This window comes from Sminthopsis crassicaudata, chromosome 4 (genome assembly GCF_048593235.1).
Source record: "Sminthopsis crassicaudata isolate SCR6 chromosome 4, ASM4859323v1, whole genome shotgun sequence".
NCBI lineage: Eukaryota > Metazoa > Chordata > Mammalia > Dasyuromorphia > Dasyuridae > Sminthopsis > Sminthopsis crassicaudata.
The window spans coordinates 359,438,711-359,461,719 of record NC_133620.1 but is presented as its reverse complement, the minus strand read 5'-3'; the positions used below and the strand labels follow the sequence as shown (position 1 = coordinate 359,461,719).

General features: G+C 38.5%; 2 non-coding genes across 2 annotated transcripts; both read right to left on the bottom strand.

The window, feature by feature from the left end:
* Positions 1–5,186: 5,186 nt before the first annotated feature.
* On the bottom strand, positions 5,187–5,403 carry LOC141541947 (small nucleolar RNA U3). The gene has a single exon (XR_012481964.1). It is a non-coding gene; the product is annotated as a small nucleolar RNA U3 (small nucleolar RNA).
* Positions 5,404–7,703: 2,300 nt separating this feature from the next.
* LOC141541939 (small nucleolar RNA U3) lies at positions 7,704–7,920 on the bottom strand. The gene has a single exon (XR_012481957.1). It is a non-coding gene; the product is annotated as a small nucleolar RNA U3 (small nucleolar RNA).
* Positions 7,921–23,009: the final 15,089 nt, after the last annotated feature.

The window sequence follows — 23,009 nt, the reverse complement described above, 5'->3', positions numbered from 1 at the left end:
CAAAGATTTCAGTCTTTCTGATTTACTGTTCAAGAGGTTGTTTTTTTTTTTTTTAAGCCACCCCACTTTTTCTATAGCAAGGTGAGATGCTCAGCCTCCCAGGACTTGGCTGATGTTGTTTGGAGCTGCAGCTCTCAGCAGAGTATTTCCCATAAGAGACATTTGTGATGAAAACTCCTGAGAACTTGATAAAAATTTAATTTTTGTCATATCTTTCTCTCCCTTGGGGATGCCCAAAGAGAACAAAAAGCTATAGCATTGGGGTACTTGGGGGGCTCTTACTTGGCTTGAAAAATGCCTTGACTTCACAATATGGACACTGATTAGATTAGCTGAAAGGGATCCCATCTCCCTCCACCCACCTTGAGAGGAGCTTCCTTTGTACTTTAACACTTCTGCCCTCAGGCAAAAAGAGGCTAGTGAAACACAAGCAGCAGACTACTCTCTCTCAAAGCTGAAAAATTCCAGCCTAATGGGACCCACCTATCCCCTCAGCCCTCAAAACAGCTGTTTTTCTTTAATTCTAACTTGGGACTCTCAGCTCTTTTCTTCTCAGGGCAACTTTTGCCTCCTGACACTCAGAGAAGAGATGCCTTGTTAATGCAAATCTCTTCCAGAATTAGGCCTTAGAAGACCCCAGTCTCTGTCTTGAGTTCCAGCAGGAGGAACTGCCTTCTCACCATGATAGCAAATACCACAGGGGTTAACCTAGCTCCCTCACTATCCTACTCCCTGGTAGGATTTGGGGTCTGGCCCTGTTTCCCCTTTTATCCCAGGACAGTCTGAACACCTCAGAGGCTGGTAAGCTGGATATGCAGTTCTGATACTTGGCACTCTCTCTGACCCCTTCCACCCCTTCCCATAAAAAGTGGGGATAGTAGGAGGAAAGGTTCAGGATCTTTGCTCATTTTTCTGATAAGATTGAAGAACCAACTCTCTATTATTTTACAAAGCAGCACAGACAGTTAAGAGATTTCTAAGAGTTTAAACTTCATTCTTATCTTGATCTGCAGCCCTGACAAGCAGAGATATGCCCATCCCTAGACCCTGACTCACAAAAGATCAGTAGCTTATTAGATCTACTAGATATCAAGGCCTCCTGCCTACCCTGACTCTCTGAAATCCACTGCCACCCTAAACCAACCCCAGGAGAAATTAGCTTTCCTGGAAATTAGAGTGAAGGGATTAAATGCTAGGTTACTTCACACTTTTTACTATAGAAAAAACAATCTTTTACTCCTAGTATTTTCTCCTACTTTTCTTTGATAATTAAATAGGTCATCTGCATTCTTACAGGCAGCCCACAGATAGGACCTGATACATTTCTTGCTAAAGGCTCCATTCCCCCAATGGAGGGTCACAAGATTAATGCAGACTCTTGTTCTGTTCCCCAGCACTCTTGTTGCCAGGTGACCCTCTACACTAAAGTGGTGATTTTATGTGACTTTTAAAATGGTGTCTTCTCCACAGTCAAAAGAAAGTTTTGGTCATAGGGCTTTAGGATGTCTACTGGTAAATTGGAGATGGGAGATTGGGGGTGGGGGAGGGGAATAGTTTGGATTCAATAAGTCCATTCTAAACTTATCTCTACAGAGATGGTCGTTAACTTCATGGGAGCTTAGGAGATCATGAAGTTAAATAGGATAGAGAGAAAACAGAAGTCCCAGAATAAGAGCTTGTAAGAGAATCCGGAGAAAGCAGAGTCCCTTCAAATTGGAGGTAGAAGTGTCAAGTGGAAGAGGATAACTGGCATAGTGTGAAGGGCTGCAGAGAGAGAGGTTGAGAAGCATGAAGTTTCCGAAAAGACCCTTCAATGTAACTTTGGAAAGAGCAGTTTCATGGAACGCTGAGTTTGGAAGGCAGCCAGGAGAGAGCTGAGCAAAATGAAGGAAGCCGAGGACTTCTTCAGGACTTTAGCCAGCAAAGACAAGAGAGAACTGGGATGACGGTCCCTGGGGACAGAAGGACTGAGGGAGGGACTTTTCAAGAGGAGAGACACTGAGACATATTTGTGGGCAACAAAAAGCAGTTAGAAGACAAGGAAGATGGCAAGAGGGAGAGGAGTTAGAGAAGCAGGAAGGAAAGAGGGCTGAGCCTTCCTGGATAGGACAGACATCTCCCCCCAAGGAGGAGTGGGCTGTGACAAAGACAGGGTAAGTATAGGAAAAGGGGCAGGTTTATATGAGTGTCTGAGTACAGACAACAGAGGCAGAGAAGCAGTGTAGGCTGGGAGTCTAATAAGAGACCACAACCCCAGCAGTTTTATTTATCCAGAGAAGCTCACACAACTGTTTCTGCTTTTTCAGCTTTCCTCCTTTACCTCATCTGCCATTCAATGAAGGGAAGCTACTCTGGGGGCCTGAGGTTACCTCTTTTCCCCACGGCTCTGAATCAATTAGGAAAATGCATTTCTGAGGAGAAAGCAAAGTTCCAGGACAAGGCAAATGGGTCCCATCTAACTTTTAGAAGGAGGCTGAACCAGGCTTGGTGATGTCATGGCAGACATGGCAAAGGTTGGGTTTGTCCTGGATACTGGCAGTAGTTGGGAGTTACTGAATGTTCTTGACCAGGAGCAAGCAGGGGTTGGGTCTGCCAGCTGGAGCCAGGTTGGGAGGCAGCAACCTTGCTTCCACTGGGCATGTGCCCACAATGGGGGAGGGCAATGATGGGCAACTCCTTGGAGTATCAGTGGGTGAGATGGATTGTGCACAATGTAGGCCCACTTTTCCTGCTGTTGGTGGCAACTGGTCCTGAACTGCAGGAAGAGGGAATAAGAAATAGAGGGGGGAAGGATCTGGATGCCATTTCCCCCTTCTCTCTATCAAAGCTCTGAGAGGATGGAATGTAAGTAGTTGCAGGGAAGGGAGGGAGAGGCTAGATAGAAGATGAGGAGATAGTAGAAGAGAAAACAGGTGAAAAGATAACAAGGAAATGAAATACTCTTGTTCCAGTCCCTCTAGGTAAGGGACCATATTCTGAAGATATCTGGGGGTAGAATTGGCAAAACTTGATGTAATGTTCTTCTCTAAAATATAATGTTCTCTGGGAGCAGCCTTCCTTTCAGTTCAGTAATCACCCCAAATTCAGCCAGTATTAAAGTCCAAATCCTTTATTGACTCTTTCCAAGTCTTGTCTCATTTCCTGCAGCTGGTTAGCTTTCTTAGAGTCCTTCCCTAACCTTCATTCCAAGAGCTTGAGCTTTGGCTTCTGAATCTCCCCGACTTCCAAGGGTTTGTGCTTCAACCTGCAGCCACAACAAAGGTGGACAATGGAATGAATCTGTCTCAACCTCCAAGAGTTTCTAGTGCACTTGTCCTCTCTGGCCCTGACAGCTCCTCTTTATATGCCCCACACTGAGTATACACCAATCATTATATCACTAGGAAACTATTATTTGTTGTAGGATTAAATCAACGCTAAATTAGATTTAACCATTGTCTCCTCAATTCCACTCAGTACCTTGTTTCAAGTTCTGGCCCATAACATCTCCTTGTAGGATTAAATCAATCACACTGAACCATGTTAAATTAGATAATTATTGTCTCTATCAATTCCACTGTCTCAGCACTTTGTAAGAATCCTTTGTTCCAAGTTCAGAGTTCTGGCCCCTAAAACTTCAGAACAGACTGGACTGGTGTCTGAAGAAGTGAGGAGTCAAAGATGACACTTCAGTGGTAATTTTTTGCCACTTTAAAAATGGTGTCTTCTCAACAGTAAAAAAAAAGTTTTGGTTATGTTCATTTACGATGTCTACTGGTAAATTGGAGATGGGAGATAAGAAGAAAGGTTTGACTTGAATAGACATATTTTAGAATTATCTGTGTGGAAACAATTAAATTATGGGAACCGATGAAATCATGCAGTCAAATAAAACAGAGGGAAAATGTGAAGAGCTGCAGAGAGGACAGGAAAGATGAGGCTTAAGGAAAGACCCTTCATTGTAACTTTGGAAAGAGCAGCATCATTGAATGATGAGGGTGGAATCAGCCACTGGAGAGTTAATAAACTTGAAAGCAGAAGAAGCAGGGGCTTCTTCAGGATTTTAACCAGAAAAAGGCAAGAGACAAATGCATTGACAATCACTGGGGAGAGAAGGATTAAGTGAGGGTTTGCTGTGGAGATGGGACATTTAGACATACTTGTTTGTAGGCAACAAAGAAGCAGCGAGCAGACAGGGAAGATAGAAAAGAAGGAGGGAGTCAGAGAAGCAGGAAGGAAACAGGGGTTAGCAATGCTGGATATTACAGACATCTCCCCCCCAAAGGAGGGATGAGACAAGGACATGAGAAACAGGGCAAGATTTGTATGAGTGCTGATAGCGAGTAAAGACAATAGAGGAAGGGAAACAGTATACACTCTGACTCCATTAAGAAAAATGAAAGAAACCTTGAAACAACCTTGATACAAAGAATCAACCAAGAAGGCTGAGAAGTGGGTAGTCTCAGAGGTGAGAGTTCCCTTAGAACTAATGTTTTGGAACCCAAATGAGGAGATAAAACTCTTACAAAGGACATGAGAAGGCAATGGAAGGAGACATGTTATTCTGAAAGAATAATGGGACTGGGGGTTGATGGCAGAGATTGGGAATAGTGTAAAAACCAGTCACATCCAAAATAAAATTAAAATAATTTTGATCTTTATTAGTTTATTAGAAACAAAGTTTGCTACTGTTTTGAGGGTTTTTTTTAAAAACCTAATTACCAAAGAAGCTAAATTTGTCCTAGAATTCCTTTCATTTTACTTATCTAAGGGAAACATTATATATAAGGAATGATAATGCTTGTAAATGAAAGAAAAAAGGAAGAAAGAAAACTAATGAGCTGAAGGCTCCTGAAGGAAAAAGGTTTGTGTATTTCCTGACCAATCTCCTGAGAATCTATGCACTAGTTTGGGACTCCATGGTGTACAAGATGAGAGCAGGCTAGAAAGGAGAAACCAAACCCTAATTTCCTTTATCATGAACCTGCTAAAGGGAAACAAACACGTTAGTACTCTTCAGGTATATGAGTTTCTTCAGCTTTCCTCTTTGATCTTACCCACCATTCAATGAAAGGAAGCTACCCTGGGGCCCTTTCCCCAGGGCTCTGAATCAATAAGGAAAATACATTTCCTGGAGGAGAAAGTAAAGTTCCGTGGTAAAGCAAATGGTTGCCTTCTGACTTAAGACCTAAGTGAAGAAGGGAGGATCCACTCAGCATGCATTCTCTTCCTCTCACCCAACCCAAAGGAAGGGAAGAACGATCATCAATGGCAAGTGACAGCTGTTGAGAAGCAGCATCACAAGCCAGCTTCACGCTCAGAAGAGAACACTCCAGCTCCTCCTCGTGGTTACCTCCATGCTACACTTTCAGCCACAATTCTCTAGTCACATACTATAGAAATGATCCCTGAAAGTATAGTCTTAGCTCATAGCCACACACCGCCCACCCCTGCCTGGCCCATAGCCCTTCTGCTTATGGTGACCTTTCCACACCTCCCTGCCTTCCCCCTCAAGCCCCCCAGCCCCTCATCAGTCCCCACCAGGGGTCTCTTGCAAGCCTGGCCTGGGGATACAAAGGTCAGTGGCCACCAGGTTTTCCCCACTGGAACACCTCTGTCTGAGCCCTTCCAGCCAGACCCTTCCTCATTAGCATAGTCCCTAGACCTGGAGGAGTTGAAGAGATTACAAGCAAAGCACTTGGCAAGCCTCCACTCTGCATGTGCTTTGTGAGCACCTGGGTGGGGGAACATCAGTCAATGGGGCAGCATTGGGTGAGGGGTCCCTCCTGTATCAGGCACTTTCTAGAACTTAGATGGAAGAGCACAACACAGAGGGGCCTCCTCCCCCAGCCCCCATCTATACACAGACCTCTGTCACTGACTTTCCTTCTGCAAAGGAAAAGTGATGAGCATCAGGGAGCAATAGAGAGAAGACAGGATCCCTCCTAATGGAGAAAATGGGGAAAGGTCTCTTGGAGATGCTGCCCTTGGGCTCAGCTAGGGTGGGAATGTAGGGTCCCCAGAGGCAAGATGGAATCCAGAGAGAGAGGGTTCCAGGAGAGGGGGAGGGGGAGCCGTGTGCAAAGGCACGTGGGTAGGCAGTTTGGGGTAAGGAAGCTCAGGCTGGGGGCTTATTTTGGGCTGAGGTGGAGTAAATGGTGGTCTTCTCAACAGTAAAAAGAAAATTTTGGTCATGTTGATTTACAATGTCTACTGATAAATTGGAGATGGGAGATAAGAAAGAATAAATATATTTTAAGATTATCTGTGTGGAAACAATTAAATTCATGGGAACTGATGAAATCATGCAATCAAATAAAACAGAGGGAAAATGGAAGAAGACCCAAAATACTGTTAAAACCTGTGTTGGAAGAGAACCAGGAGAGAGTAGAGTCCCTAAAAACTGGAGTAAGGAGAAGAGAATAAGTGATAGAGTGGGAATAGCTGCAGAGAGGTCAGAAAAGATGAGGCTTAAGGAAAGACACTTCATTGTAACTTTGGAAAGAGCAGCATCATTGAATGATGGGGGTGGAATCAGCTACTGGAGAGTTAATAAACATGAAAGCAGAAGAAGCAGGGGCTTCTTCAGGATTTTAGCCAGAAAAAGGCAAGGGACAAATACAATGACAATCGCTGGGGACAGAAGGATTAAGTGAGGGTTTGCTGTGGAGATGGGACACTGAGACATACTTGTAGGCAACAAAGAAGCAGCTAGCAGACAGGGAAGATAGAAAAGAAGGAGGGAGTCAGAGAAGCAGGAAGGAAACAGGGGTTAGCAATGCTGGATATTACAGACATTTCCCCCACAAAGGAGGAATGAGAAAAGGACATGAAAATTCAGAGAAACAGGACAGGGTTTGTATGAGTGGTGATAGTGAAAAAAAGACAACAGTATATACTATGACTCCATTAAGATCAATGAAAGGATCCTTGACACAACTTTGGTTGAAAGAATCATTCAAAAAGGCTGAGAAGTGGGCAGTCTCAGAGGTGAGAGAGATTCTAGGGAAACAGATACTTTGGAACCCAAATGAGGAGATAAAACTCCTACCAAGGAAGTGAGAAGGCAATGGAAGGAGACATGTTATTCTGAAAGAATAATGGGGCTGGAGGTTGATGGCAGAGATTGGGGATAGTGTAAAAACCAGTCACATCCAAAATAAAAATTATCATTTTGATCTTTATTAGTTTATTAGAAACAAAGTTTGCTACTGTTTTGAGGGTGTTTTTTTTTTAAAGAAGCTAAATTTCTCCTTGAATTTCTTTCACGTTACCCATCCAAGAGAAGCATTATATATAAGGAATGACAATACTTGTAAATGAAAGAAAAAAGCAAGAAAACTAATGAGCTGAAGGCTCCTGAAGGAAGAAAGGTTTGTGTATTACCTGACCAATCTCCTGAGAACCTATGCACTAGTTTGGGACTCCATGGTGTACAAGATGAGAGCAGGCTAGAAAGGAGAAACCAAGCCCTAATTTCCTTTATTATGAACCTGGTAAAGGTTAACAAACACTTTGGTTCTCTTCAGGTATATGAGTTTCTTCAGCTTTCTTCCTTGATCTTACTCACTATTCAATGAAGAGAAGCTACTCCTTTTCCTGAGGTTACCCCTTTCACCATGCTCCAAATCAAGCAGGAAATGGGTTTCTGGAGAAGAAAGCTTCCAAGTTCAAGGGGAACTTAGTTCCCATCTGACTTTCACACAAAAGTGAATGAGGGAGGACCCACTCAGCCTGCATTCTCTTCCTCTCACCCAACCCAAAGGAAGGGAAGAACGATCATCAATGGCAAGTGACAGCTGCTGAAAAGCAGCACCACAAGCCAGCTTCACGCTCAGAAGAGAACGCTCCAGCTCCTCCTCGTGGTTACCTCCGTGCTACACTTTCAGCCACAATTCTCTAGTCACATACTATAGAAATGATCCCTGAAAGTATAGTCTTAGCTCATAGCCCCACACCGCCCCCACCCCTGCCTGGCCCACAGCCCTTCTGCTTATGGTGACCTTTCCACACCTCCCTGCCTTCCCCCTCAAGCCCCCCAGCCCCTCATCAATCCCCACCAGGGGTCTCTTGCAAGCCTGGCCTGGGTCAATGGCCACCAAGTTCCCCCCACTGGGAGACCTCTGTCTGAGCCCTTAAAGCCAGACTCTTCCTCATTAGCATAGTTCCTAGACCTGGAGGAGTTGATGAGATTAATGGAAAGCACCTGGGAAGCCTTCACTCTGCACATGGCCTTTGTGAGCACCTGGGTGGGGGAACATCAGTCAATGGGGCAGCATTGGGTGAGGGGTCCCTCCTGTGTCAGGAACTTTCTAGAGTTTAGATGGAAGAGCATAGCACAAAGGGACCTCCTCTCCCCAGCCCCCATCTATTCACAGGCCTCTGTCACTGACAGCCTTCCGTTCTGCATAGGAAAAGGGCTGAGCATCAGTGACCAATGGAGAGAAGAGAGGATCCCTCCCGATTGGAAAATGGGGAAAGGCCTCTGAGAGATGCTGCCTTTGGCCTCAGCCAAGGTGGGAACTTGGGGTCCCCAGAGGCAAGATGGAATCCAGAGGGAGAGGGTTCCAGCAGAGGGGGAAGGGAAGCTGTGTGCAAAAAGCACATGGGGAGGCAGTCTTGGGGCAAGGAAGCTCAGGCTGGGGGCTGCTTTTGGTTTGAGGGTGGAATGCATGGGGAGGGGGCAACGGGGCCACATATTATCATGCAGAGAGGGAGGCTTTACCAGGCTTGGTGATGTCAAGGAAGATATGACAAAGGTTGGGTTTGGTCCTGGATGCTGGCAGTAGTTGGGAGTTACTGAATGTTCTTGACCAGGAGCTGGCAGAGTTTAGGTCTACCAGCTGGAGCCAGGTTGGGAGGCAGCAACCTTGCTTCCACTAGGCACTTGTCCACAATGGGGGAGGCCAATGATTGGCAACCTCCTGGAGTATCAGTGGGTGAGATGGATTGAGCACAATATAGGCCCACTTTTCTTGCTGTTGATGGCAACTGGTCTTGAACTGCAGGAAGAGGGAATAAGAACTAGAGGGGGGAAGGAGCCAGATGTCATTTTCCCCTTCTCTCTATCAAAGCTCTGAGAAGATGGAATGTAAGTGATTGGAGGGAAAGGCTGGGCAAATGATGAGGAGAGAGCAGAAAACAGTTGGAAAGAAGAGACAAGAAATTAAACACTCTGGGTCTGGTCCCACTAGGGAAAGAGCCACATTCTGCAGCTCTCTAAGGGTAGAACTGGCAAAGCTGGAGAAGAGATGGGATTTCTGTGTGAGGGAGTGAGGAGTCCAACATGACACTTCAGTGTAGGATCCAGACTTGCTCTCTGGAGGATCCGTCTGTCCCAGCCTGAGTCCTGGATCTTTGTTGAGGAGTAAAGAGGCAGGAACCCATGGGGAGGTTAAACACAGAGTTCGTTTATTTCACATTCCCTCAGCCTTAATTACTTCACTAGAGCACACTTCTCATGTGCTGGCTCTGAGCACTTTGCTATTATTATGGAGTTGCCTCTTTGCTGCAAGTATCTCTGAACAGAACACAGATTGTCACTCCCCCCCCCTCAACTTTTCAAAAAATTCAGATGCCCCCAAGTGGAGATGAGAGCCCAACCAGACATTGTTAGCAGCTTCTCTGTGGGCTGCAGGGTCTTCTACTTCCCCCAGACTTCCCCCACTGTCTGTGGTCCTCTACACTCAAGTGATAATTTTGTGTAACTTTTAAAATGGTGTCTTCTCCACAGTTAAAAGGAAGTTTTGGTCATGGGGATTTAGGATGTCTACCGGTAAATTGGAGATGGGAGATTGGTGGGGGGGATAGTTTGGATTAGATAAGTCCATTCTAAAATTATCTCTACAGAGATGGTCGTTAAGTTCATGAGAGCTCAGGAGATCATAAAGTTAAATAGGATAGAGAGAAAACAGAAGACCTAGAATAAGAGTATGGGGAATGCAGAGATAAGGTGAAGAACTTTCAGGAATGTTTAAATTCTTTTTCTATATTTTATTATTCATTATTTCTGTGTCTCTGTGACCTGCATAAGTTTGTTGTGTGTTAGCCAATATCTACTTAAAATTTAGATATATTTACTTGACCTGAAATGATGGCATTTATCACTATTCAATGTTATCAGTATTTAGACTATTAGGTGAATGCTGTTAGCTTAGTAATCTAAATTTTGAAGGTCTGATGCCACCCATGTCTAACATCCAATTAAAGGGAGAGAGCACCTATTTCTCAATTCTCCCCAACTTATGATGTAATCCTTTATAACAGAAACCTTCCATTCCAATCTCTTCAAATAGCAACAACCAAGCTGTTTTTTCTTGGGGGGGGTTTATCAAATTATAGATTACTCAGTCATCAATTATTGTGTCATGTGTAGCTAACCTATTCCAGTGATCCACCACTCTTTCTTACTCAATACCAAATGGTTTTGATGACTGCTGCTTTATAATGAAGTTTTCAGGCTGGTACTGCTAAGCCACCATATTTTGTAATTTTTTTCCATTAGTTTTCTTCATAGTCTTGTCCTTTTTTTCTTCCAGACAAATTTTGTTATTATTTTTTCAAGTTTTATAAAATAATTTTTGGAAGTTTGATCGGTGTGGCAATGAACAGATAGACAAATATAGGTAGAATTTTCATTTTTATTATATTAATTCAGCTCAGCTATGAGGAATTGATACTTTCAAATTGTTTAGATCTGACACTATTTGTGAAAGATGTGTTTTGTAATTGTATTCATATAGTTCCTTGGTTTCTCTTGGCAGGTAGATGCCCAAATACTTTATTTTGTCTCCAGTTATTTTAAATGGAAATTATCTTTTTGCTGCTGGGTTTTGTCAGTAATATATAGAAATGTTGATAATTTTATTGGTTGATTTTATGTCCTGCAACTTTGCTAAAGCTTTGAATTGTTTCCAGTATGTTTTTGGATGATTTTCTAGGATATTCTAAGTATATCATCATATCATCTGTAAAGAATAACAATTTTATCTCCTCATTAGCTATTCTAATTCTTTAATTTCTTTTTCTTTTCTTACTGCTAAAGCCAATATTTCTAGCACAATGTTGAATAATAACAATGATAATAAGCATCCTTGTTTCACCCCTGATCTTGTTGAGAATGCTTACATCTTTTCTCCATTAAAATAATGCTTGCTGTAGGTTTTAGATAGATGCTGCTTATTATTTAAGAAAAACTTCTTAAAACTTTTTCTGCATTTATTGAGATTATCATATGATTTTTGTTGTTGTTTTTTTATTGATGTGGCCAATTATGTCTATAGTTTCCTTGAGATTGAACTAGCCCTGCATTCCTGGTATCAATCTCACTTGTTTATATTGTATTATCCTGCTGATAAGTTGTTGTAATTTTTTTGATAATATTTTATTTTAATTTTTTACATTGATGTAAATGGTAGAAGTCTGGCCACATTGCTCAGCCTCAGCCCCATCCCTAGTTGCCCAGCAGCTCTAAAATAGGACTCTGCTGCTTTAGCACACTATATCTTATAGCTATAATGAGGCAGAGCCACTCTTAACTACTGTGGGACAGAAAAGAGGGCTTGAGATCAGGTCTCTAGAAGGATCTTCAAAAACAGTTGCATAAAAATCCTGAAGTTTGAGACAGTGAACCCCACACCCTGGAAACAAAGCCCTACTTTAACAAAGAGTTAAAAGCTGAGTAGTAGGCTAGAAAATGAGCAAAGGAAAAAAATTGTGAAAATTGAAAGTTATTAGATGACAAGGAAGATCAAGACACACACTGAATTGTTAACAAAGTCAATAGTCCTACCTCCAAAGCCTCCACGATAAATAAACAGTTGGGCTCTGATGTAGTATACTTTCTAAAACCCCCACACTGGGGTGACAAAATATACTGTCTGGACTAGCTCTCTGGAGGATCTCAGGACCAGACCAAGTCCTTGGTCTTTGTGGAGAAGTGATGAAGGAAGGAGATCCACAAGGCTGGTCAAAGATGGGATCTGTTTATTTCCAGTCCTCTCAGCCCCTAAATACCTTAGTAGTATTACATCACTTCAGCACACTAAAGTGCCAACTGTAGAACCATTATATCACCACAGCACATTGGCAAGTGTTAACTATAAGTACCCTTCTATTGATATGTAAATTCTTCTTACTGTGAGTATCCCTTGCTTCAAGTAGAACATAGGTGTTTACTCCCTCCTTGACTTCTCAAGAAGGGTGAAATGCACCAAAGGGAGATGGGAAGCCAAACCAGATATTGTCAGCAGGTTCCCTCTGAGATGACGGGTCTTATACCTTACTTTCTACCCGCGTGGCCCTCTACATCTCCTGCTTGCTTTTATTTTAGTTAAAACAAGTATACATAAATCCATCAGCATGGGAAGCATTACACAAGCAAGTAGTAATATAACACAGGCTAGTAGTGATATAACAAATAACATGAAACAACATGAGGAATCATATATGCAAATAGTGATGTAACAAACAATATGAATCAGCATGAGAGGAATCACACAGGCAAGTAGTGATGTAACAAACAATATGAATCAACAAGGGTTATAAAAGATTTCCATGAGTCCTAGAAGGAGATTATATAAATAACAATCACACATATATGTCCTTCAGCACCCAAGAGGAAGTCCAAAACTCATCTATTTTCAATCATTTCACATGTCAGGGAATCGAATGATTTCTGCAAGTATAGAAGTCCTGCAAAAGTCTTATCATGTGTAAGTGAATCCAATGATTCCTGTAGGTTTTAAATCTTGCGACAGTCTCATTAACAAATTTTGATGTTCATGAGTCAGTTGCCATACACATAGGGTTAACTGCCATGCCTTTTCAGTGATATATGTAGTCAGAGATGGAACTATCTGATGTTTCTTGAGTCTTTTTCTTTGTTTCAAGGGTCTTCTCCATCTCTCTTCAATGGACAAGGAGAATATGGCTCATTGGCGCCCATATGATTCCTTCTCCATCTGTAGAAATACAAACAAACTCTCTCCCCTAAGCAGTTAACCTATCTGGCTCTCTCCACATCACCTGGTGATTATCTAAAGATAGTGGAGCTGCTCGAACTGGGCACTGCCTTTCCAGTGGGTTATAAAACCTGTCTGCCAGAGTCAGTGCATCTTCATCAAAACCCAAACAATTAATCGTATAAAGGGCTAAGTTTAGAAATTCTCTAGGGTTACCTGTGTGTCCACCTTTCTTTTGTTTTTGGAGGAGTGTCTGAAGAAAAGACAGATCAGGGGTTGGAGGTTAGATAAAAGCAAAATATTGATAAAGATGCCAAGGGTAAGGAGAAAGATGGAAAATTCATTTTCTGCCCTAGTCGCCATGGTACTAAAGATACTTAACTCTTTTCCTGCCCAACTGGCTATGCCCTGTAAATCTCTTAGAGCAGTGACAAGCAAAATAAATCAGTAAAATTCTAATAAAGACTTTCTTAACTATGTTCCACATGCTGTACCCTCTGAGACCACAGCCACCAACTCTTTGCATGTTTCTCTCCTGAGACTTCCTTGTTTGGTCATCCAAGTAAAAATCTTTCCTAGTTTTAAAACTTGTGGAATTCCTTAAAACAAAATTCAACCCATTGTATTCAATTAGTTGTTCTCCCACTTACTTCCACATCTCTCCCTTAGAGAGCCAAGTAAACATGCCCTTCTGAGCACCTGAGAATTCATTCATCTGCTTCTGAGTTACTAACAAACCTTACTTCTCTATTAACCTAACTAAGCATGCTTCATACTTTCCTTGGCAGGGAGGCTTATTTCTTCTTATCTGCCTCATTTTGGCTGAAAAAACAAGTGACTAATTTAGCCCTTACTGATTCTTCTTATTTGCCTATTTTTATACTGAACCTATTTCTAGTCACAATGACTTCTTTACTGAACTTGCTGATTATGTCAATTGAGCTGCTGAGTGTAAGGCCTCACATCTAGAGCCTTGCATTTAGTGCCCCACGTTTAGATGCCAAGATGTAGTATGCTTTCTAGAGCCCCCAAGTTGGGGGGACAAAATGTACTGTGTGGACTAGCTCTATGGAGGATCTCAAGACCAGCCTGAGTCCTTGGTCTTAATGGAGGAGTGATGAAGGCATGAGACCCACGAGGCTGGCCAAAGATGGAGTCCATTTATTTCAAGTTCTCTCAGCCCCTATATATCTTACTACAATTACATCATTATAGCACACTGAGCTTGTGCCAACTGAAGAACCATTACATCATCATAGCACAGTGCTCATGTGCTACCTATAAGCACCCTGCCATTGATATATAAATTCCTTTCTTAACTGTAAGTGCCCCTTGCTTCAAGTAGAGCACAGTGGTCATGCCCTCCTTGACTTCTCAGGAAGGGTGAGGAGCCAAACCAGACATTATCAGCAAATTTCCTCTGGGCTGAAGGATCTTATACCTTACCCAGAGTTCCCCCACTATCTGTGGCCCTCTACAATCAGGCCATGATTTTGAAAATCAAGTAAGAGAGATAGAGGAAAATTAGGAAAAGAATTAAGAGTGATGCAAAAAAAAATTACAAAAAGTTATCAAGGAGAAAAATGTCTTAAAAAGCAATATTAGTCAGTTTGAGAAAGGAGGTGCAACATTTCTCACTAGAGAAAATATTTTCTTGAAAAATAGAATTGATCAAAGGGAAGCTAATAATTTTATGAGAAATCAAAATACAATAAATAACCCCCCCAAAAAAAAGCAAAAATAGAAAAATGTGAAATATCTCATTGAAAAACAAACAAACAAAAAAACAAAAACTGATCTGGAAAATAGATCTGGAAAATAGATCCAGAAGAGATAATTTTTAAATTATTGGTCTACTTAAAAGTCAAGATCAAAAAAAGAGCCTGTACATCATCTTTCAACAAATTATCAAGTAAAATTGTCCTGATATTCTAAAACCAAAGAGTAAATAGAAATTTAAAGCATCCAACAATTACCTCCTACAAGAGATCTACAAGTGAAAAGTCGCAGGAATATTATAGCCATGTTCTGGAACTCCCAGGCCATGGAGAAAATATCACAGTCATGCAGAAAGAAACAATTCAAATATAGTGGAGCCACCGTCCATATAACACAAGATTTAGCAACTTCTACATCAAAGGATCAGAAGGCTTGAGATATAATATTAGGAAGAGCAACAGAACTAGGATTACAATGAAGAATAACCTACCCAGCAAAACTGAGTTTAATCCTTCAAAGCAAAAGATGATTATTCAGTGAAATGTGGGACTTTCAAGCATTTGTGATGAAAAAGCCATAGCTGAGTGGAAAATTTGATTTTCAAATACAGGACTCTGGAGAAGTATAAGGAGGTAATCAGGAAAGTGATATCATAAGGTATTAAATGGGGTTTATCTCTTTACATTCCTCCATGGGTGGATAATAATTGTAACTCATTAGAGCTTTTTCATTATTACAGCAGTTAGGAGTATATATAGACAGAGGGCTCAGGTGTGAGTCGAATGTGAAGGGATGGTATCTTTTTTTAAAATTTGGAAATGAAGGGGTGAGAGAGGAATCTACTGGAAGAAAGGGAAAGGGAGAAGTGAAATGGTGTAAATTATCTGCCATAAAAAAGTCAAGAAAAAGCTTTCACATTGGAGGGGAAAAGAGGGAGTAGAGGCTAAGTGAGTGAACCTTACTTTTATCAGAATTGGCTCAAAGAGGAAATAACACACACACACACACACACACACACACACCCTCAATATATGTATAAAAATATACCTCACCCAGCAGGAAAGTAGGAAGCAAATGGGATACTAGAAGGAGAGAGGGAGAAGGGTGATAACAGAGGCCATTTGGGGGGAGGGAGTAGCTAGTACCAAAACCCTTTTGGGGGGGACAGAGTGAAAGGAGAAAGAAAATACATGAGGAGAGATACAGTTAGCAATAGTAATTATAAAAAAGAATTTCAAAATAATTTTCTCTATTAAGGCCTCATTTCTCAAACATAGAACTGAGTCAATTTTATAAAAAACTTAAAAAAGAACCATGTCCCATTTGATAAATGATCAAAAGATATGATGTGTGCCCCAAGATCTACAAATGTATGCATATCCTTTGACCTAATAACACCACTATTAGGGATGAATATCAAAAGAGATTTTAAAAAAGGAAATGAAATTAAAATGTCCCTATCTACTCACTACAGGATTTAGTACTTGCCAGAATCCTGATCATAAGTGAGGAGTGAAGGGGTGGAACTCACAAAGATAGTCAAATAGGAATCTATTCAAATTTTTTTTCAGCCTTATATACCCTAATGCACTTATGTAAATGTAGCACACTGTTCGTGCTCTAACTATAAGATACTGTGCATGTGAGATCACATAAGCAATTTGCTTTTGTGAGTAGATGACTCTTTGCCACTTTAGTATAATTCTTCTTTACTTACAACACAGATTGTCAAACCCCTTGATTTCTTAGGAAGGCCAAGATGCACCTAGGAGGAGTCAAACCAGACAACTCTGAAGGGTTCTTTTTACTGGAATAAAAGGTCTTATGGCTTGCTCAGGGTTCTTCACTATCTGTGGCCTTCTAAAAAATAAACAAAAAATAATTTAAAAAATAAAATAAAATGCATTTTGATATATGGTTAAAAAAATAGTGATCCTACTGATCAGAGAAATGAAAATTAAGACAACTCTGAGATACCACTACACACCTGTTAGATTGGCTAAGATGACAGGAATAAATAATGATGAATGTTGGAGGCGATGTAGGAAAACTGGGACACTAATACATTGTTGGTGGAGCTGTGAAAGAATCCAACCATTCTGGAGAGCAAAATGTTATCAAAAGTTATCAAACTGTGCATACCTTTTGATCCAGCATTGCTGCTATTGGGCTTATATCCCAAAGAAATACTAAAGAGCGGAAAGGGACCTGTATGTGACAAAATGTTTGTGGCAGCTCTTTTTGTAGTAGCTAGAAACTGGAAGATGAATGGATGTCCATCAATTGGAGAATGGTTGGGTAAATTATGGTATATGAAGGTTATGGAATATTATTGCTCTGTAAGAAATGACCAGGAGGAGGAATACAGAGAGGCTTGGAGAGACTTACATCAAGTGATGCTGAGTGATATGAATAGAACCAGAAGAGCGCTGTATACTTCAATGTTGTATGAAGATGTATTCTGATGGAAGTGGACATCTTCAACATAAAGAAGATCCAACTCACTTCCAGTTGATCAATGATGGACAGAAATAACTACACCCAGAGAAGGAATACTGGGAAGTGAATGTAAATTGTTAGCACTACTATCTATCTACCCAGGTTACTTACACCTTCGGAATCTAATACTTAATGTGCAACAAGATAATGGGATTTACACACATATATTGTATCTGGGTTATATTGTAACACATGTAATCTTTGTTTTTTTGCCTGTTCTACATCCCTATCATTGTGCTACATGCTTGGCTATTATGCAGTAAGTATTTCAACTATATATATACATTAACTGAGTTATTATTATATACATACATCCACTGAACTATATGTAGATGTAGATGTAAATAAGATATCCCATATTTAATAAATTAACACTATACAAAGTCATTTGGGACAGTCTGTATATACATATACACACATATGTGAATAAATTCATAAATGCACACCTCTCTGGTTGTTTCTTGTAAATTGAAAGGACCAGAACAATATATAAAAACAATACTTTGATTTTAATTACTACAGAGAAGTGTTGAGAAAAATATAATTCCTTTAAATAAATTAATAGTGGTTGGATCTTATGGTTGTGGAAGCAGGTAGGTATTACAGTGGATAGAGCACAGAGCCTGGAATCAGTTCAAATATGACCTCCAGGAAAATTTACTTAATTCTATTTGGATCAGTTTTGTTATCTTTAAAATGGACTGAAGAAGAATATACTCCAGTATTTTTGCCAATAAACCCTAAATGGGGTCATGATGCATTGATATAACTGAACAACAAAATAGGGGACTATAGATGTAGAACAAGACAAATACTGTCATATGCAATTGAGATGCTGGTAAATTTTTCTGAACCATATTAGTTTTATTTTACATCTTTGATAATAGCGTTGAATAATAGAGTTGAAAATGGAGAGGGATATATGTGGAATTAGAGAAAATAAAAAACAAACATTTTAATATTTTAAAAATCTATTTCATGTAATAAAATCACTCTTATGCTTTGTGATATTCCCTATTACATTTGATTAAGAATGTGCCCTTTTCCAGTCCAGAATTTTGAAATATGATTCCATTTATCACTCATTTTTCTTCTATTTAAAATATATTATTTTTCATGTTGAAGCTTAGTATCCATTTAAATCACATTTTATATAATATATAGAATATTTAACTAAATTTATTTTTGTCAATTTATCAACTAGTTGTCTAATAGTTCTTATAGCATGGGGAGTTTTTCCTCAAGTTTTTATGTTTTACAATTCATTCTAAAATGGAATTATTGGCTACAATTCCTTTTGGTTATTGTTTACCAGTAAGTTTCATTCACCTACATCCTATTTTTAAACAAGATTAAATAGCATTGTTAATTACTATTACATAATATGCTTTAATGAATGAAAATTCTATTCCTCCTTCATTTCTACTTTCATTTCCCTCTCATACTATTTTCTATTAGATTCTACACCTCTGATTCTTTAAAAAGAATTATGTTTTCAAATGACCTGTAACTAAAAAATTATTTTATGCCTTGATTGGCATGGCAAAAACATTGACAATTATTTTTAACAATTTGGTAATTAAAAAAAAATTAGAACCCAGATATGATTAAATATTATTCCAATTATTTAAGTTCTACTTTTATTTCTCTGAAGCATATTTTTCATTTAAGTTTGGAATGCATTTGGGTAGATTAATTTTAAGATATTTTATTCATTCATTTTGTAGTTATTTTAAATGAAATTTATAACATATAAAAAGAATTAATTCCAAACACAACATAACTGTGAAGTCATTTCATTACCATTATGCAACATATCTGAAGAAAGGAACTATAATAAAAATATGGGAAAAACTTTGGATCTTATGAAATACAAATCAATTGTTATTGACCTCTACACTTATTTCCCCATTTTTACAAAGACTTTCAAAATACATGAATTGAGAACATCTTTGAAGAGACTATTGTTAGGCTACACCCAGGATTTAGCAAGTATTCAACACTGAACTGCATTTTTCCATGTCATAAATGGCCAGAAAGAAAAAAAAATGGGGAGATAATGCAAATCTGACATTGTCTAACAATGCAAATAAGGAAATACAACATAGATTTCAAGATGAAAGGGAATTTCTATAGATGGTGAGATTCTCCACACATCCCTGTTTGTGAATAACATTATGCTAATCACATCAAGTCCTGGAATATTTTAGTAATTTTTTTAAAAGTTCTAATTACTTTCCATGAAATTATGGTTCTCTCTTTAATATTCACATTCTATCAGCTTTGCTATAATTTAACATAATTCTATGAATCATGGAATATAATAATCTAGAATTTTTTCTCTATTTTCTTATGATTTAAAAGTATTTTAGACTTAAGTGCTGACTAAATTTCCTGTCTTGTAATATATGTTGAGAATTTTGTAATATCTTTGATAGTTTAGTATTCACCCTTCTTTCTTTCTGACTACTCTCTCTTTACTGAAGATGGATTGACATGCTATCTCAGTTTCCATCTATGTTTAATGGAAACCTATGACAGCAAACCTTAAATTTACTAGGACTGAAGAAAGCATATCTACAGCTTACTAGAATGTAAAGAGGTTGAAGAAGAGGTAAGAGGATATATAGATATTATAAAATCTGTTTCCAAATCCCTACCAAAAAACATGTCTTTTCATATTTCCTTATTTCTCACGTAGTTAAAAAGAGATACTTACTATTTGTCATTTGTTGTAGGGCTAGATGGATAGGATGTATAGTGGCAGAATTTCTACAGCAGGACATTGATGAAACCCAGGTACAAACCCATCATTCAGTTTATGCAACCCAGGCTGGATAAGGATGCCTTGAAGAGCTAGGATGGGTAAGGTTCCTAAGGATGAAAGCTTGCTAATGTTAATTCATAAAGACATTCCCTTGTCCACATTTTATTTTTTGTCCTGCAGCTCTGAAACTTACATATGATTCCATCTATATAAAACTTTGAAGAAAGAATGACGTCTAGATAATATTTTTATTCTACCACCTTGTTAGTTCCAAACCCTGAAATCAGGAATTATCTTTTAAACTATCTTCCCATTAAATCATAACAACCCAGATAGTTGGAATTTATTAAATTATATTACCATATACTTTAAGAATTGGAATAGTCCAACCCTTTCTTAATATAAATAAATAATATGCAACAACATCTGATAAGTGGTCAACTAATCTTTTCCTGAAATAATTTTAATGAAAAAATACCAACTCTAGTTCTTTCCTACTATGAAATAAATCTTCAGTTGGACTAATTTACATTCAATCATTTTTGTAAATCTTTCATTTGAGAGTTTCTTTATACTCAGTGGAATTCAAGGTGAATCAGAGGTGAAGTGATTCCAATGTGTCAATGTCATGCATACTTATGGCCCCATTTGAAGTGACAACTTAGGAGGATTTATATATCAACATGACTCATACATCAATTAATTGTTGGGTTTAAATTTGAATTTTAACCTTTGAGAGTTTGCATAAATATATCTAGTGTGAACTTTAATTAATTGCAAGGCTGATAAAAATACTAGTCAGGTGTTGATTTACAGCTCTGAAATTTGTTAAGTTCAGCTAACAAAAGGAAAAGAAATATGTTTCAAGATAACTTTCACTAATTTAAATGGCATTTTAATTGTTGTGAGTTAGGAGAGTAAGAATATGCTGCATATGCTTTTGTAGCAAATTAGGATGTTGTCACTCAAATAAGATATGACTGATGAAAATGACATACTAATAATAAAATGCAATCTTTAAAAGTCAGGTTCTTGTCATTTAGTATTTATAATCTTTGTTTCTAAATAGTGTTTTCTTCCAATTACATGTCAAGAAAAATTTTAGTATTCATTTATATAATATTTTGAATTCTAAATGTTTGTCTTTCCTTCTCTTTCCTCCCCTGTTCTAAAGATGGTAGGTGCTATATTGCTCATTGCTGTGAAAGAAGAAACAGATCAAAAGGAGAAATACACACACACACAAAATAAAACAATATTTGAAAAAACAATGTATTTGTATATGCTATGCTGCTGTCTTTGCCCCATGAAAAGGATTATACAAATATTTTTGCACGTGTGGGTCCTTTTCCCTTTGTTATGATCTCTTTGAGATGCAGACCTGACAGTGGTATTGCTGGGGCAAAAGGTATACACAGTTTAGTTGCCCACTTGCAAAGTTTCAAATTGCTCTACAGAATGATTAGATCAGATCACTACTCCATTCCTGTATTACTGTCCCAATTTATCCATATTCTCCATCACTTCTAGTTTTTTGTCCTATTTAGCCAAACTTATGGGTGTGATGTGGCATTTCATAGTTTTTTTTTGTTTGTTTGTTTACATTAATCTTGTCCAAAAAGTTAGAATATTTCTTCATATACCTTTAGGTAGCTTTGGTTTCTTCATGTAAAAACTGCTTGTTCATAAGTCATTGACATTTATCAATTGAAGAATGGCTTACATTCTTATAAAATGGACACAATTCTTGATATATTTTAAAAATGAGCCCTTTAGAGAGATATTTACTGTAGACTTCTCCCAAACTTTCTGCTTTTCTTCTAACTTAGGTTGCAATGGTTTTGTCTGTGTAGAAGCTTTTTAAATTAATATAATCAAAATGATCTGTTTTGCATTTTAATGCACTTTATCTCTTATTTGGTCATGATTCTCCCCCTTTTCATAGGTCTGACAGATAGATTATTCTTGTTTCGATATTATGTTGTTACCCTTTATGTTTAAATCATATCCATCTTTTTGACCTTATCTTTTTGGGCCATGTGAATTAGTGATTTAAATCTAGTTTGTGTCCCATTATTTTCCAGATTTCCCAGCAATTTTTGTCAAACAATGAGTTCTTATCACAAAAGCTGTGATTCTTTGGTTTATCAAACTCTAATTTACTATAGCTATTGACTATTGTGTCTTGTTAACCATGTCTATTCCACTGATACACCACTCTATTTTTTTAAATGAGGCAATTGAGTTTAAGTGATTCGCTCAGGGTCACATAGTTATTTGAGCATATTCTGAGGCAGAATTAGAATTCAGATCCTCCTGAATCTAGGGACAGTACTCTATCTACTATACCTTGTACTCTATATACTATATCTTGCTGCCTTGACCATTTTATTTCTTAGCAGGTAACAGATTTTTTTTTCTCTTGAGATTGTAGTTCTGGAATTTTGCAGCAATGTTCCTTGGAATTTTTCTTGTGGAATCTCTTTCTGAAGATGATGTTTTCTATCTGTGAGTATTTCCCCCCTCTACTTCTAATATATTGGGGCAGTTTTCCTTAATTATATCTTGTAGAATTCTATCCAAGTTCATTTTTTTTGGTGATGGCCTTCAGGTAGGCCAATCAGTTTTACATTGTCTCTTCTGGATCTATTTTCCTGGTCTGCTTTTCTTCCAATGAGTTATTTCATATTTTCTTCCAATTTTTTTCATTCCTTTTAGTTTCTTTGAGTGATTCTTGCTGTCTGAAAGAATAATTAGCTTCCATTTGCCCTGTTGTAGTTTATTATTATTATTATAACTTATCATTTACAAGACATATGCATGGGTAATTTTTCAGCATTGATAGTTGCAAAACCTTTTGTTACAATTTTTCTTCTCCTTCCCCTCACCCCCCTTCCCCAGATGGCAGGTTGACCAATACATGTTATATATAATAAAGTATATGTTAAATACAATATATGTATCATGTTGTAGTTTTTAATGTGTGATTTTTCTTCAGTTATCTTTTGTATTTCTTTTTCCATTTGGTTAATTCTACTTTTATGGAATTGTTTTCTTCAGACAATTTTTTCCTTTTTTTTCCA